This window comes from Hakea prostrata, chromosome 9 (assembly GCF_041222555.1).
Source record: "Hakea prostrata isolate BN-2017 chromosome 9, UWA_Hpros_2, whole genome shotgun sequence".
NCBI classification, from domain to species: domain Eukaryota; kingdom Viridiplantae; phylum Streptophyta; class Magnoliopsida; order Proteales; family Proteaceae; genus Hakea; species Hakea prostrata.
The window spans coordinates 15044134-15061516 of NC_142608.1; positions in this window are offsets into that span (position 1 = coordinate 15044134).

Below are 17383 nucleotides of genomic sequence, written 5' to 3' on the forward strand. Positions count from 1 at the left end.
TTCCTCAAGTTTAGTTGGACTTAAGGGTGTCCATGGCAATTCATTGGTATGAACATTCGACATCTCAAGGCTGAAATATCCAAAGGTGTCAAAGCTTCGCCATTGTATAATGTTGAAGAAGATTCAAGGTCTTGAGGGTGCATAATCTTTAGATCATATTGAGGAACCGTCAAAGATTGTGATAACATGACAAACAGAAAAAGGAAGATATGGTAGGTACTTATTTTAATCTTATCTTCACATATCATTTATTCTAATGGCAACTATTATATTGGTTGTTGATTGTTTTCGGATTACTTTGTGAGGAAAAGATTTCATTGTAGAAATGCTAAGAAAGGTAAGTGTCTTTCAATCTTCTCTTCTCTAAACCTAGTGAATGATAAATTTTCATCATTGAGTGATAAGTTCTGGGTAGTTGGAGTTAATAAGTTGCAATGAATGGTTTCTTTTACTCCTCTTTATGCTTTCCATTGTTTTGAGAGATGTTTATGCGATCCATTGAGATTGATTTGGTGTTGAACCTCTCAGAGATGCCCGCAGGCACTAACTTGAGCCGAATTTGGGGCTTTTAGTTTGAGGTCTAGTTGGGATGAATTGTGGATACTTTTAGGACCCCATTACTATTAATTAGAAGCCCCCAAAGTCTCACTATGTTCTCGTTTGGAGGTGAAATATGAATTTTTGCCCAAAACTAGGTTGATCTTGAGGTGACCAGCCGTTCAACCAGTAAGCCTATTCAACCGGCCATTCAACCTACCATGTCTGGGAAGTGTATTTTGGACCTCTTTTGAACCCCAATTGATTCTCAATTAATACTTACTCTTTCTCTTATACAACTAGGTTTATTTTGAGCATAATTATATACTCTTGGGTATGATTTTTGGGACTTTGGAGAGCATAATTAACTCAAAAGGTGAGGAATATAGTTAATTTGTCTTATTTCTATTTACCAACTAGGGGTCTGGGTTCGCCCATTACCGTAGTGACCTTATATAAATGAGCATCTAGACCTAGGTACATTGAATGCTAGGTGTTAGAAGTATTGGGCTAAATGACCCTATGAGTGCTACTACCCTTCTGGTAAGGGAATTGAAGCCAGATACGCTGTGATGTCAGTGGATGGATCCTGTGAGTGCCGAATAGGCCCATTGTCATCATAGAATGATAGAATTGCATATAATAGATAAAGGTCATGGGCGCTCAAGATCGAAAACCAACCCATGAGAGGACATGTAGATCATCCTTTCCATTATATGTGGATGGTAGGTTAAGGAATGGAATCCAAAAGATACCTCCCATTCAGGATACCATTCCTAGGTGGAGAAGGATATTGAACCAAAAGGGCACTAGTCATGAGAGGAGATATCCGAACCATATGTAGTGCGAGACCATATAACTATGCATTGGAGATAGTGTTGACCTTGACACGCACCAAGTCTCAAGCCAAACTTCTCCCCCTCCCCTTACAAACACACTCTTTCCATTTTTATACCCTCAACACAATCCAGACACATAACCAACTATTCCCTTTCTGGAGTTGATCCCCTACAACTCCCTAGTACTCTAAGCCTATGGTGCACATACTTCAAAATTGGTGTCCGAACAGGGTCCATGTCACATCCACCCAGCCGGTACCTTACCTGGCATACTCGAGTGTGTGATCCACAGCTCCGAAGATCAAGTATCGAGAAAACCAACATCCCACATACACAATAACATAAGCATGAACAAGAAGTAATCAATGTAATATATTATAAACAATGAAATCACGATAAGAAGAAGAGAGACGATATAATCTGAGTGCAGAAAGTAATGATACCAATATATGTAAATAATCAAACTATAGAGTGCATGAAAAATCACTACACAACTACAGCGGAAATGTAGATCGAAACGAAAAGGTAAAGATTACAACTGATTCTCAAAAGAAAGGAAAGAAAAGGTGTAATCAACTAACCTAAAGTCTCTTTTAAGTTATATAATGTATCTTCATAAACATAAACAAAAGAAACAAGACACGGCCACTTCCATTCCAATGTAGGGCTAATCCTGGTACGCAGCATGATCACTTGAGGGATCTTCAATGTAATCTTCGTAAGCACTAGCACCTTAGGAGTAGTATGCCTCATCAGCTTGTGCTTCTTCATACTGACCGTCATAGACTTTAGTTTCTATAGGATAATCTTACAAAGATATTTGCACAAAAGAAGTGAGTTCGAAAGAACTCAGCAAGGCAAGTTATTCCACAACAACATAAATAACATGATAGCAAAGCATAACATGAATGCAATATGATATGAGACAGACAATGCATGTATGAATCTAACTCTATGTATGCTGGTCTCTATAGGCAGACATGCTTTAAGCCATAGCACCATACTTCTTTGGGAATGTCTCAAATCACTCAGCATTGGTTGATAATGGGTCCGTCATCCCTCGGGACAATCCATGGATGGGGTTTAGGTCACCTGTCTCTCACATCACCATTTGTCTAAGTATTGGCACATGTTAAGGTAAAACCTAGCCAAATGCAAGTCATCTACTTGGTTATATCAAGTCAGATCCAAATACGTCCATTCCTTGCCCTAGGCAATCCTTTCCGGTATCCTTCACACTAGAGTCAGCGTATCTTATGGCTCCAACCAACTCAGACTACGGACTCATTAACCCTATTGGTCATCCACAAATAATTGACAAAAAGCTCTCATGTCCTCTCATTGGTTGGCTACCGGTCTTGAGCACCCATGAGCCCAAGTCTACTATTTGCAACCCTACCAATGAATGGCCTCTTATGAGTATCCACAATGTGATTCAAGTCCTCTCACGGGTTGGTTACCGCTCTTGAGCGCCCATAAATCCCCATTGCTACCATGAGTCACTTGGCCTTAATACCCTTCCGAATTGGGTCTGATATAACAAGGACATCCTAGCCAAACACCGCTAGACAAACCCTTGCTATGACAACCAATAATCCGGGAAAGCGTCAAAGGGCACCATAAAAAATATCCCATACTACTTCCACTGATATCCAAGAACAAAAATGTCAAAAGGACATTCCCCAATCCCAAATCATACATAATCAATCACATTCCCAATTCAGTCATATCATACACAATCGATATTCCATCGTACAAAAAGGTACATAATAACATGATCAATCACATATGTAAATGACATGAATAAGTATTCATAGTAACAAAAGAATCCAAGAACATGATACTACTATACTTGAAATACTTACAACAATAATACAATAATAAGAAAATACAATTATGGTAGTGAGTCTAAGAAAATCCCAAAATAAAAAATAAGATTCACGCAATCTATGTAATTATGGAAACAATTGTCCGTACCTAATATAGATTCGAAGATATTCCGGAAGTCAAAGAAATCAAGTCCAAAGTTAGCGAATCAACCCTTGACAAGCATAGATACAATATTAGGAGAAAAACCTAGAAGATAAGAGGTCAAACAGATCAAATTGGACGAAAGCATCAATGCTGTCCACTGCTGGTTAACTGGCTCGCTGACTGATCCAGTCGACCAGATGAATAGTCGAAGCAAAAACTGAATTTTTTATCCGAAACCTATCTTAAGGTACTCGAAACTCTTCGAAATTCGAAAGGAATCTAAGGAACAATAAACTAAGACTATCTAGCAAAGATTAATCATCAAACAAGGATCAAAACTATGACTTTCTATTTTGAAAACATGACTTTCTAATTTTGAACATAGCATGGTTTCAATTAAAACAACCATGGATGCAAAGGAGAATGAAGGATCATAACAAGAGGATCGTAAGCAATGGATCAGAGATGAATACTATCATAAACTTAGATCTAATATGCTAGAGAAATCCAATTACAAGAATGATCATGCTTTCATGAAGAAAATTGTATAACCATGGCTAGAATTAAGTATAAGAATCATAGCATGCATATAATGAATGGAGATTCATTCTAACTCAAAGGAGACTGTAGAAGAGGTGTTTGCAAGGTTGCAATACCTTCTTCATAATCACAGTAGCAAGAACAAGATCAACCAAGAGTAAATCAAAAAGGAATCAAGAGATTACTAACCTTGAAGATGAATTTGAGAATGAAGAACAATAGATCTTGCAAGAGTCCTTCACAACCACCAAGGAGAGGCTTTGAGAGAGGCTTCACACGTTCTCAGAGAGTTCTAGCAACAGAGGAGGCTAATAACTACAAAGTCCACTTAAATAGAACCTTAAAAGACCAAAAATTCAAATTTTCTCAAATCTTATATTCAGCTGGTTGATTGGCTGGTCGACTGGCCAGTCGACCAGGCTAGGACAGCAAACTTGGGTAGGGAATTGGAGGCCTACATCAACTCAAAATCGAATGGGCTTCTTCCTACATCTAAATTGACTAGTCTAGGTCAGAGAATTACCTTCAATTCATGTCCGAGGGTGCATTAGGTCCATGAACTAATCTCTCCTTCTTCAAGGTGCAGTTTCTTATCAAACACTGCCAAAGCTTCCATGTATGGAGCACCATCATCAATCTCCATGGGTTCAGAGTCAAACACCATGTCTTCTACTGAGAGGGCCCATAGTTGTCTTCTTCCTTCACTTCGAGTCTTCGGACCAACAACCAACAGGGTTTCCAGGTCATGGTTTGGACTGAATTTCACATTCTCCCCCGAAATTGAAAGCGTACCTGGGCTTCCAAAAAGATGAAGAAATTTCTCCTTCATGTCTTCTTCCTTCTCCCAAGAAGCTTCTTCAAGGGTGTGATTCTTGCATTGAATCTTTACCAAAGGGATGGTACGATTCCGCAACTATCTATCCTTCTTGTTTAGGATTTTGGCTAGCTCTTCATCATAAAAAAGATCAACACTAAGTCTTTCAGGTGCTTGTTGTAGTATGTGTTCCGGATTCTCTATATACTTCCAAAGCATTGACACATGAAACACATTATGAACTACAGCAAGAGATGGGGGTAAGGCCAGATGGTATGCAATGGGTCCAACATTTTCAAGAATCTCAAAAGGTCTGATGAAGCGAGGCCTAAGCTTTCCTTTCACATTGAATCTCATCACACCTTTCATAGGTGATACCTTTAGGAAAACTTTCTCCCCAACTTGAAATTCCAAGTCGGTCCTTCTCTTATCTGCATAGGATTTCTGTTTTGACTGAACAGACTTAATTCTTTCTCTTATCATATCAACCATCGAACTTGTAGCTTCAATCATTTCCGGACTTAAGACTTTTCTTTTTGGACCTAAGACTTTTCTTTCACCGGTCACAGTCCAATAAAAGGGTGTGCTACAAGTGTTACCATACAAATCCTTGAATGGAGCCATGCCTATTGTCGCTTGGTAACTATTGTTATAAGCAAACTGAACTAAAGCTAAGTGTTCATCCAATTGCCACCCATATCCACAACACAAGATCTAAGCATATCTTCTAAATTCTGAATTGTTTGTTTAGATTGTCCATCAGACTATGGATGATGAGCCATACTCAAAATTCAACTGGGTTCCCAAGGCCTTCTGCGAACTATTCCAAAACCTTAAGGTGAATCTAGGATCATGATCAGAAACAATACTGACAGGTACCGTGCTGACAAACCACATTGTCCACATAAAGCCTAGAAAAAAAATTTGAACCTTCAGGAACAATTTCCAACCCAAGTTCTAGAATCGAAGACAACAATGGTTGACTCAAAGCATTCAAATCCAACTCTTTTCTTTTACTTTTCCTGCTAAGAGCATCAACAACCACATTTGCTTTACCAGGGTGATACTGAATATCACAATCATAATCAGAGACCAATTCTAACCATCTTCTCTGTCTCATATTTAACTCCTTTTGGGTAAAGAAGTATTTCAAACTTTTTTGATCTATGAAAATAGCGATTTTCTCACCATACAGGTAACGTCTCCAAATCTTCAAAGCGAAGACAACAACGGCAAGCTCTAAGTCATGAGTGCGGTAATTCCTCTCATATTCCTTCAATTGCCGAGAAGCATAGGCTACCACCTTGCCATGTTGCATAAGAACGCCACCCAAACTAATCTTTGACGCATCAGTGTAGATTGTCAAACCACCGGAACTATCATGTATAGTCAAAACCGGGGCACTTGTCAATCTATCCTTCAACTCTTGAAAATTCTTCTCATATGTGTTGGGCCACACAAACTTTTCTTCTTTTCTAGTTAGCTTAGTCATAGGGGCAGCCAACCTAGAAAAGTTTTTAATAAATCTTCTGTAGTATCCCGCCATTCCTAGAAACTTCTTATTTCTGCCACGGTCTTTAGTCTTTCCCAATTGCCCATCTGCTTCTACCTTCTCAGGATCAATATGGATACCTTCGGCTGAAACCACATGGCCGAGAAATACTACCCTTCGAGGGCAAAAATCACACTTGCTAAACTTAGCATAAAGCTTCTTTTCTCTCAACCTTTGCAAAGTGAAATTTAAATGTTTCACATGCTCTTCTTCACTCTTCGAGTAAATCAAGATGTCATCAATGAAGACGATCACAAACTTGTCAAGCACATCATGAAATAATTGGTTCATTAGATCCATGAACACAATAGGAGCATTAGTTAAACCAAAAGAAATAACTCTAAACTCAAAGTGACCATATCTTGTTCATAAAGCTATCTTGAAAATATCACTTGACTTCACTTTCAATTGGTGATATCCGGATCTTAAGTCAATCTTTGAGACCACAGCTGCACCTTTCAATTGATCAAAGAGATCATCAATCCTGAGCAGTGGATATCTATTCTTAATGGTCAACTTGTTCAACTCCCAGTTATCAATGCATAGACGCATGCTACTGTCCTTCTTCACAAACAAAACTGGAGCTCCCCAAGGTGAAACACTAGGATGTATGAAACCTCTAACTAAGGACTCTCAGATGGTTTTTAGTTCCTTCAACTCGGTAGATCAAATCAATCGAAAATTCAATGTTTATTAGGAGGCAGCCCTAACAGATCATCTGGGAAAACGTCTCCAAAGTCACTAACAACCATGACTTCTTCAAGCTTCATCTCTTCCTTGACCTTGCTTTCAGGTAAAGTGTCACATCCACCCAGCCGGTACCCTATCTGGCATACCCGAGTGTGTGATCCACAGTCCACAAGATCCAGTAGTTAGTAAAATCAACCTCCCACATTCACAACAATATAATCAAGAACAAGACTAAATCAATGTTAACAATATTATTCAAATGAATCATAGTTAAGTAACGAGATAATCATCTGAGTACGGAAATGATACCAATAGATATATAAATCAAAAGTAGAGTGAGGCGGAATCTCACTCCACGAGTACAGCGGAATGTAGTTTGAAAATCAAAGGGATTACAACTGATTCTAAAGACAAGAAAGAAAGATATAATCTAAGTAAACTAGAATCTTTTCTACTTTGTAAAGGATGTCCTCATAAACATAGACTTCATCGATTACGCTCAGACGCTCCCACTCCACAGTAGGGCTAATCCTGGTAACAAGAGAAACCACTCAAGGGATCCTCAAGTAATCTTCGTAGTCGCCAACACTTTGCGTATGGTATGCTTCTTCATCTTGCGCTTCCTCATATTGCGCTTCATAGCCATCACTAAATCGGCTTTCAATTTCTTCTCGCAAATTAGAATGGGACAATCTTCTATCATTTTATCTAGTTTCACAACTGATCTAGTAGGAGTACTAATCATTAAACAACTAGAAAAATTCTTAGGTAACAAGTCAGTCTTCTGCAGACGAAATGAACAAAAGAGATGCACCCGTATCAAACAATACAAATGCAGGAATAGAAGCGATTAACAAAGTACCTGTCACAACTTCATGACTTGCATCTTGTTCATTACCAGATATACTAAACACTTTTCCAGGCACAGGGGCTGATACACTCTTCGCTACAGGAACATAGGGCTGATTAGGCTTCTTGGGACAAGTACGAGCAAAATGATCGGGCTGCTTACAAACAAAACAAACCGGCTGTCCAACTGAAGGCACTACAACTGGAGGCTTTGGACCCATAGGTCTAGGGTTCACACTCACTGGCTTAGCATTTGGAACATTTGCAATTGGCCTGTTTCCACTGAATTGACGCTGCTGTCCGGACGGTGCAAAACTAGAATTTTGGCTCACACTTCTAGGTTGAAAACTAGGAGTAGAATACGGTGTAGGCCTAATGAATCTTCTTTCCGTATGGTCAACCAAACCATTGTTCCTTGACTGCCATGTCCTTTGCACACATGCACCTTCCTTCTCAGTTTCTTCAATCTTCTTCGAAAATTGAACTACCTGAGTGTAGCTCTCAATCGAAATCACAGTAAGATAAGCCTTGATTGCAGGACGCAATCCCTTGAAAAACTTCTTTGCCTTGGCACGATCAGGTCTTATAGAATTAGGGGCAAAGTAAAACAATTCCTCAAACTTCTATTGATATTCTAACACAGACAAAGGTCCTTAAGTAAGGGCCATGAACTCAGCTTCCTTAGCGTCAGTCACTGCTTCGGGGAAATAGTTCTTACAAAATGCATCCTTGAAAATTTCCCAAGTTAAACCACCAACATGCAAGGTTTCCAAAATAGGACGAGTGGAGGTCTACCAAGCATTTGCTTCTTGCTGAAGCTTCTGTTTGGCAAACAAGATCTTCTGTGCTTTAGAACACTGCAAGTGACGGAATGCTTTCTCTAATTCCCTTAGCCACTTGTTAGGGAACAAAGTGTCCTTAGTAACACAAGTGAAAGAAGGCACTTGCATCTTCAGAAAACTTTCCATCAGACAAGTATGAGGAGTTCCAACTAACCTTTCCACATTAGGGACTGCGGTATGAGGAGTCCCATTCACACCAGTACGAGTCTCAGTATGTAGAGTCATGAAACCTGTCATCATCTGGTTGAACTGATTCGACTACTGCTGCATGATGTTGCCCATGATGTTGGCAATATCACAAAAACTATTCACTTCCGAGCATTAGGTATACCAGTCATATTATCACCATTCACACGGGTTTGCTGACCAGTGCCACCATTAGGAGTATCTCCATGAAGCACTTCTTCCTCATTTCCAGTACTATTAGAACCAATATTGCGATTCCTTAGCACAACCATTTTGCAAAAATCGAAATAAGTCAAAACACCGAAAATTTCCAATATACCATCAATAACCACTTAACCTTAGTCTTAACATATCCAAATAAGACTAAAAATCATCACTTTAATCATCAAAATGTCACCCAAGAATTATATATCAAAATCCCAAAATTATCCCAAATTTCCAAAATTTTACTCCTTGGGTCGAGTGGCTGGGTCGAGTCATCCAGTCGACCCAAGCAGTCAACCCACGCAAACAGTGCGCGAAAAACACCTTAAAAATCACATTTTTCATTTCATACTCACTTCAAAACACAAAGCTTCGTGGGAGAGCTCTAGGGCAAGGTTCTCTAAGATCTTCAAGAGTCATTCTAGTCCATCTAACTTCAAGAACAAGTCTCCAACATTCTTGCAACGTCATCTAAAGTAAAATTTCTCTTTTCCATGCTTTACAACTTCAAAACTGAAATGTATTCTTCCAAATATCATGATTTACTTGTTATAATTGCTAGGAAACATGTCTAGGAACATATAGGAATGTGTTCTAGGTGATCTTAATACAATGCCACGTCTTTACAATGCTTGCTATCAATTTCATGGTTTCTTGCTAATGATTTCACAACCAAAAACCCTCTTAATTTTGAAAATCTTCTCTCATTTTCAAACTACAAAAAGTTTCGCCTTCAAATCAATTCCTACATTCTCACAATGATATGGTGAACATGCGTATATTAAGCCAATTCCAAACTTCAAAAATCGCATTTTGACCTAATTTGAGAATTTTCCCCCTTTCTATGCTTGCTGAATTTTGTCCTTTAAACCATCAAATTGATATGTTTTTCTCCAATAAAACATGCTAACACACTATTCTACGTACTGTGTACATGCTAGTATGCTCAAACTAAAATTTCGCCAAAATCAAAAATTTTTAAAAATTAACGAAAATACCCTTCATGCTGAATTTTGTAATTTTACTAACGTCAAGTCTCTTTTTGTCTTCTTACAGCTATACAGACATCATGCCTCCTCGCGGATGACACATGGGTGGGAGGAGAGGTAGAGGCAGAGCCAGAGGTCAGGTTCCACTTTTGGAACCACGAGATGTAGTCAACCGCAGAGACCTATTGAGTACACCCCGAGCGGAGTACTTATATGAGGCCTTCTTCGAGCGGTGCCGCATTGAGTATGGCAGGTTACTCAGGCTACGATAGGTTAGCACATTTCAGATCAGTCAGAGATTCGATATGATGGAGTGGACGCATCTTTTCACTGAGGATCTTCCGGTCTATCCGGAATTAGTGAGGTTGTTCTACAGCAACCTTACATCAGTCGAGGAGGGTCGGAGACGAGGTCCATTCGAGTTGATCCTAGAGAGTAGAGTTTGAGAGACACGGATTCGATTTTCTACTAGCACACTGGTAGAGATCTTCAGGGTACCACACTATCCTCATGAGTGTGTATGGATACCGACTGGGGCAGAGATAGATGCTTTCCTACTACCACATGAGCTGCATGAGGTTTGCATCACACTTTGGAGAGATGATAGATGCTATACACCACGGACTAGTGCACAGATGACAGATTTGGCTAGAATCATCGGTCGCATTGTGGGCCGCAACATCATCCCGAAGGCGGGGCATCACGAGAGAGTATCAGTGATGGATGCTCTACTGATTTACCGCATATACCGGGGTTTCGAGATTGATCTTTCCTTCATCATCCAGAACGTCATGCTAGAGGTCGTGACGTCACCGGGCGTACGGAACCTTTGCTTCGGTCATCTACTCACACTTATCTTCTGGCATTTCGGCTTGAGGCTGGAGGATATACCGATGCAGACACGATTGCTTGGCTATGCCATCAGGACCATGACTATTCGGCAGATGCAGATTACTCAGACCGAGAGATCAGATGATAAGGATGGTCTTGAGACTGATGAGGATGATGATGAGTCAGATGGTGGTGATCACGATGCGGGTCTAGATACAGATGACCAGGCAGAAGATGACATTGAGATGCGTGAGGCAGATCAGGCTCATCAGGATATTCCCACATCATCACACTTTGAGACCGGAGGCCCTTCACTAACAGTTCCAGAGACTGCGGAGCTGTGTGCACAGATGCGCTCTATGACTTCCATGTTAGGGAGGATAGAGGCGAGACAGGAGAGGATGGAGTCCACGATTGACTCAGGTTGCAGAGGATGTTAGAGTACTGAGAGAGCAGAGACAGTAGTCTAGATAGATTGTACTAGGATGTCCTTTTATGTTTCTCAAATGTAACTTGTTGTAGAACTTTCCTAGAATTAATGAAGTTCGCTTTTGATTTACCATCTTACTGTACATTATGCATTTTCTTTTATTGCATTATGTGATGTTGTTAAATCATACTTATTGTGTATTATTCAGAGTACATTGTGCTTCACTTTTAAGTTTCTAATTCAAGTGTTCTATTATTCACTTCTAAGAATACTTGAGTAACTTTTGTATTTATGACTCAGAAATGTTCTATCATTGTTTCTGTGGTTAGGATTTCACTTGGAACTGTGGGCTCTGATACCACTTTGTCACATCCACCCAGCCGGTACCCTATCTAGCATACCCGAGTGTGTGATCCACAGTCCACAAGATCCAGTAGTTAGTAAAATCAACCTCCCACATTCACAACAATATAATCAAGAACAAGACTAAATCAATGTTAACAATATTATTCAAATGAATCATAGTTAAGTAACGAGATAATCATCTGAGTACGGAAATGATACCAATAGATATATAAATCAAAAGTAGAGTGAGGCGGAATCTCACTCCACGAGTACAGCGGAATGTAGTTCGAAAATCAAAGGGATTACAACTGATTCTAAAGACAAGAAAGAAAGATATAATCTAAGTAAACTAGAATCTTTTCTACTTTGTAAAGGATGTCCTCATAAACATAGACTTCATCGATTACGCTCAGACGCTCCCACTCCACAGTAGGGCTAATCCTGGTAACAAGAGAGACCACTCGAGGGATCCTCAAAGTAATCTTTGTAGTCGCCAACACTTTGCGTATGGTATGCTTCTTCATTTTGCGCTTCCTCATATTGCGCTTCATAGCCATCAAAACCTGTAGAATAGTCTAACAAAAGATATTGTGCAAAAGGAGTGAGTTTCAAAAGAAACTCAGCAAGGCAAGTTATTCCATAATAGCATAAATAACATAGTAACACAAATAAACATTAGATGACATGATATGAGACAAACAATGCATGTATGAGTCTAACTCTATGTATGCTGGTCTTTATAGGCAGACATGCTTTAAGTCATAGCACCATACTTCTTTGGGAAGGTCATTCACTCTCCCTTAGCCATCTAGGCATCTTGGGCTCTGCCAGTGGTAGTTGGTTAAGGCATCCCTCAGGACATTCCATGTCTAGGGTTTAAGTCACCACTCTCTCACATCACCATTGGTCTAAGTATTGGCGCATGTCAATTTGGAGAGGAGTTGTTGTTGGAGTCTCTTCTTCTACTCTAGAGTGATGTTTCCCTTAACTACTTCTTCTTCCTCCTCTTTTTCTTCTTCTTCTCTCATGATATTCTAAATTTTTATTACTAGATGTAGATGGATCCTTACATGAATTAATTTATTGATTTCTCTCTTTCATGCAATACAAATCTCTACTCTTCGCTTACTTCAATTTTGTTCTTAATGTTTAAATGTCTGATCAACATTCATGAATTTCATGATATGTTTTCATAAATGTAATAGTAGAGAACTCATGCTAGACCTAGGGTTGAAGAATGATAAATTACACCTAACACGTAATAGATTATATGGTTTATTCGACATTGTTTAGGGATTCTATGTTTCATGCAATGCATTGAACTGGTAGGTGGGGGGTTTGATGTATTAGGGACCCTTAAACGTAATAGATGGGTGATCTAATTTAGTAATCCTGTCGGAAAGGGTAGAGAGTATATTAATTATATGAAGGGGAAGGATTGATAATTTATGACATGTTTGGTGAAATTGAAACTCCAATATTTTTTGTTAATTGATTTGCTTATTATTTTCCTTTATGATTTTGTTAGTTCTCAATTTTTATCACTAGATAACTATAAGTGTTTTTTAAATTGGTATCTAATTTGACTCTTTTCGATCCTTGTTGGTTGGGCAACTTCATGCATTTGCGAGTACAAGCGCAACAAATTTTTCCAAAAGACGACTTAGTTATCATGAGGAATCAAAATAACAATACCTACCCAGGAGAGGGCTAGTGTATATCTTAAAGCATGTCTGCCTAAATAGAAACCTATAGTTAAAGAGTCCCTAGATGCATCATAATATGGCATTCCATTCATTCATTTCTTTAATCCAGTGAGGTTGTGATATATGTTTGTGATTGCTGCCTTACTGAATTTGTTAGAACTCATTCTTTGAGATTTCTTGTTTTCCTCAGATGGTTATACATGAACAAAAGAAACTCTATATTTATCGGAAAACTCCACTGAAGAGATACTAGAGACGCCATGAGAACTTGTTATGATGAGCATGAAGCTTTCTGTGGATGCATGGAGTGTTCTTACGGTACCCATTGATGGGAATAGAGCACTAGTTGTCTAGTGCTAAGATAAGGGGATGAAGGAGGGTCTTATTACTCCTTTCATCAAAAATTTTGAAAAAGAATACCCTAAAAAGCTAAAAAAATAATTTCAAACCATAATCAGACATTTCTTGTTCTGCTTTGGCTTATACATTCTTATTTGGTTTTGTTCAGTATTCTTTCTTGCAATTTTGGAACCTTTATTCTTTTATTAATTATTAAACTATTCATTTGCTATTGATGATGGAATTGTGTGCCTTATTTATTACTGATAGTGTAACTGAGATCTTGTGGCTATGGATCACATCCACGGGTTGTTGGTACGGATCCGATACCGTCGAGTGGAATGTGACACAATGGACATTAGGTGATAGGTCCAAACCCAAACTCACCAACTAGGGGTTATCAATTCTAGGAAAAACATCTTCGAACACCTCCAAAATTTCGGTTGTTGCTTGAATGGCTCTACTTAGAGTATCATACTCCTTACGATCCTAGTGCTCAAATATCACTGCATTCCTCTTTTTCTGAATTTACCATAAAATATTTGGCAAATGCACTGAGAATAAGTATACGAGGACATGGAATCAAATATTTGATAAAGTGTCTGTACCCAGTCCTGAATGCATGAACCCACAAACCGCTGGATGTCCACACACAGAGGGGAAAGTTTCTGAATAGCAGCAGCATGACTGCAAAACACAGGTGCATGGGCAGCCAATTCTTCCTATTCTTAACAAACTAGACAGCAACTAGAAACATAATCCAAGGCTTAAATTTTAGAAAAAAATTTCAATATTATGAAAAATAATATTCCAATCCGATGACACTGGATATGAGGATGTCGGCAGTTAAATTGGAAGTACATTTTATTATCCCTGGTGGTATATGTAATAACTCCTGTATATAGAAGCTCCGTTGTACCAAGGGGGAAAAAAAGTACATTTTATTGCATGCAGGGAAAATTGTGAAGTAAAATCACCATCTGACTTTTTCCATTTTCACTCGAGATCTATTATATTATTAATTACAAGACATTTTGCTATGTTTTATTGTTTCAAAATATAGTGCATCAAATGGAGGCATGGGATTTAGGAAATCCTGGATTCACAACAGGGCCTTAGTAAAAATGCTTGGCTCATTTTGTCTGAGCCTTACTCTTCAGGGATACGTGTATTTTAAGGGAAGCATTTTCTTAGGCAATCTTTCTTTGACCCCAAAATCCAGAAGAAAAGGGGTTCTCAAACCTGGAATGCTTTGACATTTGTTTCAAAGAATCTCAAACGATTTGTCTATGCTTCTATTGGAGATCATTTCCTTTTGGAATGGCCCTTGTCATAACAATCTCCTGCCATTCTTTTTGAACCCTTCACACCTACAATGGATGTCAGACTTTCAACTCGAAAACTCATGGAACAATTCCCTCCTCACAACCATCTTACGTACCTACACATTTGGCAGCCAAGGTTAGCTCTTTTGACAATAATAGAGACTCTTGGCATTGCAACCCTAACTCATACTGGAGCTATTCAACTAAACATGCAGGCAGGACCCTCACCCATCATCTCCTCTAATGAGATACACCAAGAAATGGTGGAGATTCTTCTGGAAGTTTGAGGGGATTCCTATGTTTAACAGTTCATTTTTACAATTATGTGTTCAGATCTGTGTTTCTTTCCATTGGAATTTTTCTACTCTTGAAAGGTTATTCAACATTGTTACGATCAGACTTTATTATATTTGGTAGATGGGAAACCAATCCATTTTTAATAACACTAAGCCGGATCCACTAAAACTAATGCAGGTCATCTAGTTTTGGATTAATCATGTCTCACAATATGTGATTCATAATTCCCAATCCCCAACCCTGCCTCAAAAACACCTCACCAATCTTGGATCTCCATGGAACCTAACAGAATCAGTTCGTTGACGCTAACAATACTTTCTTGGTCATTGAAGATTACTCAGGAGTCATGGCCTAGCTAGGTGCGGGTGGATGTTTTGTATTGTACATAGTAACAACTGCTTAGCGTCAAGGGTGCCCGCCTCTCACTCAACTACTCGTCTCGCACTACTAGTTGCAGCTACGGAGGAAGGCCTAAAGAATGCAGCTAACCATGTTGTAAATATGTTTAAAACTTATTTAATATTATTTAATATTTTTATATGTTTTAATCATGTATTTTATCCTATGGTTTTTATTTAGTCCCACATCGGGTTGAGAGGAGATGATTATATCGTTTATATATAGTAAGGGCCTATGTAATATTAAATTTTGGTGGATCCAACCATGTGCGACGCAAACCGAGCTTGAACCCTATTGTAACCTGTCATGGTTATATAGATATATATTAAATATTAGGGATAATTACTCTTACCCCCCTTTAATTTGATTTTATTACTAATAAAACCCTGTTCTTTACGAAATTACTATTGCCCCCTTTAGTTTGATTTTATTACTAATAAAACCCTGTTCTTTACGAAATTACTATTACCCCCCTCCCTTATAACGGTGTTAAGTAGCCGTTAAGTTTGAATATGTAATGTCTAATTTGCCCTTCATTAAAATTAAGAAATCAAAAGACAATGTTACCCCATTTATAAAAACCAAATTAAATGTCAATTTTACCCTAAACTTCATTTATTTTGAATTAATGAAATGGGCAAAATCCAAATCCAATTTGGTTTACCACCATCACTAAACTTCATTTATTTTGAATTAAAGAAATGATAAATCCAAATCCAATTTGGTTTTCCACCTTCACTAAGCATCATTTATTTTGAATAAGAAATAGGCAAAATCTAAATCTGATTTGGTTTACCACCTTTATTAAACTCCATTTATTCTGAATTTCAAGAAATAATCCAAATCCAATTTGGTTTCCCACCTTCACTAAACTTCATTTATTTTGAAAATATTTTAGGTGATATTCAGTTTACAATTTGAGTTGAATTCGATTTTCCTTCCTCTTCGGTTTCTATTTGAGTTTTATTCAATCATTCTTTCTTTATTTGGTGTTTTTTCTTAAAATAAAATGGATTATAGTTATTTTTTTCTCCACAATTAATTAAGGGTACTACTGGAAATTGACAAAAGGGTAAATAAGTCTGAGATAAGTATAGGGGTATTTTGGGGGTTTTGAGAAAATATAAAGATGTGTCACATCATGAGTAAACTAACGGAACTTAATGGTAGGGGGGCAATAGTAATTGTAGACAAAGTTAAAGGTTGGATTAGTAATTTTGAAAAGTACAGGGGATACAGTAGTAATAAAATCAAAATACAAGGGGCCAACAGTAATTATCCCTAAATATTAATATTAATAATTTTATATGAGTTGAGACTGGGGATGTGGGTCTTGATCCGGAAGGCCCATTTTGTCATGGGCCCTATTCCGGAAAGCCCACTGCTGGGTAGAAACATGGAAATGCCATTAGAAATTGTCATGGGCCATATTCCAGAAAGCCCACTGTTGGGTAGAAACGTGGAGATGCCATTAGAGAGGCACTTTTCTGTAGGAAGATCAGTTGGATAGGTACCTTCCTGAAGGGAGTTGAGCTAAATAGGTACCCTCACAAAGAGAGGTGATCTTACCCTTTCATCCATAGCCTTTGAAGCTATTTTTGAGTATATAAACCTATTTTCGAGTTCATTCTGGACACTGAATTTCCTCCTCTTCTTTCTTTCTCTCTCTCCCTGTTGTTATTCTGATAAGCAGTG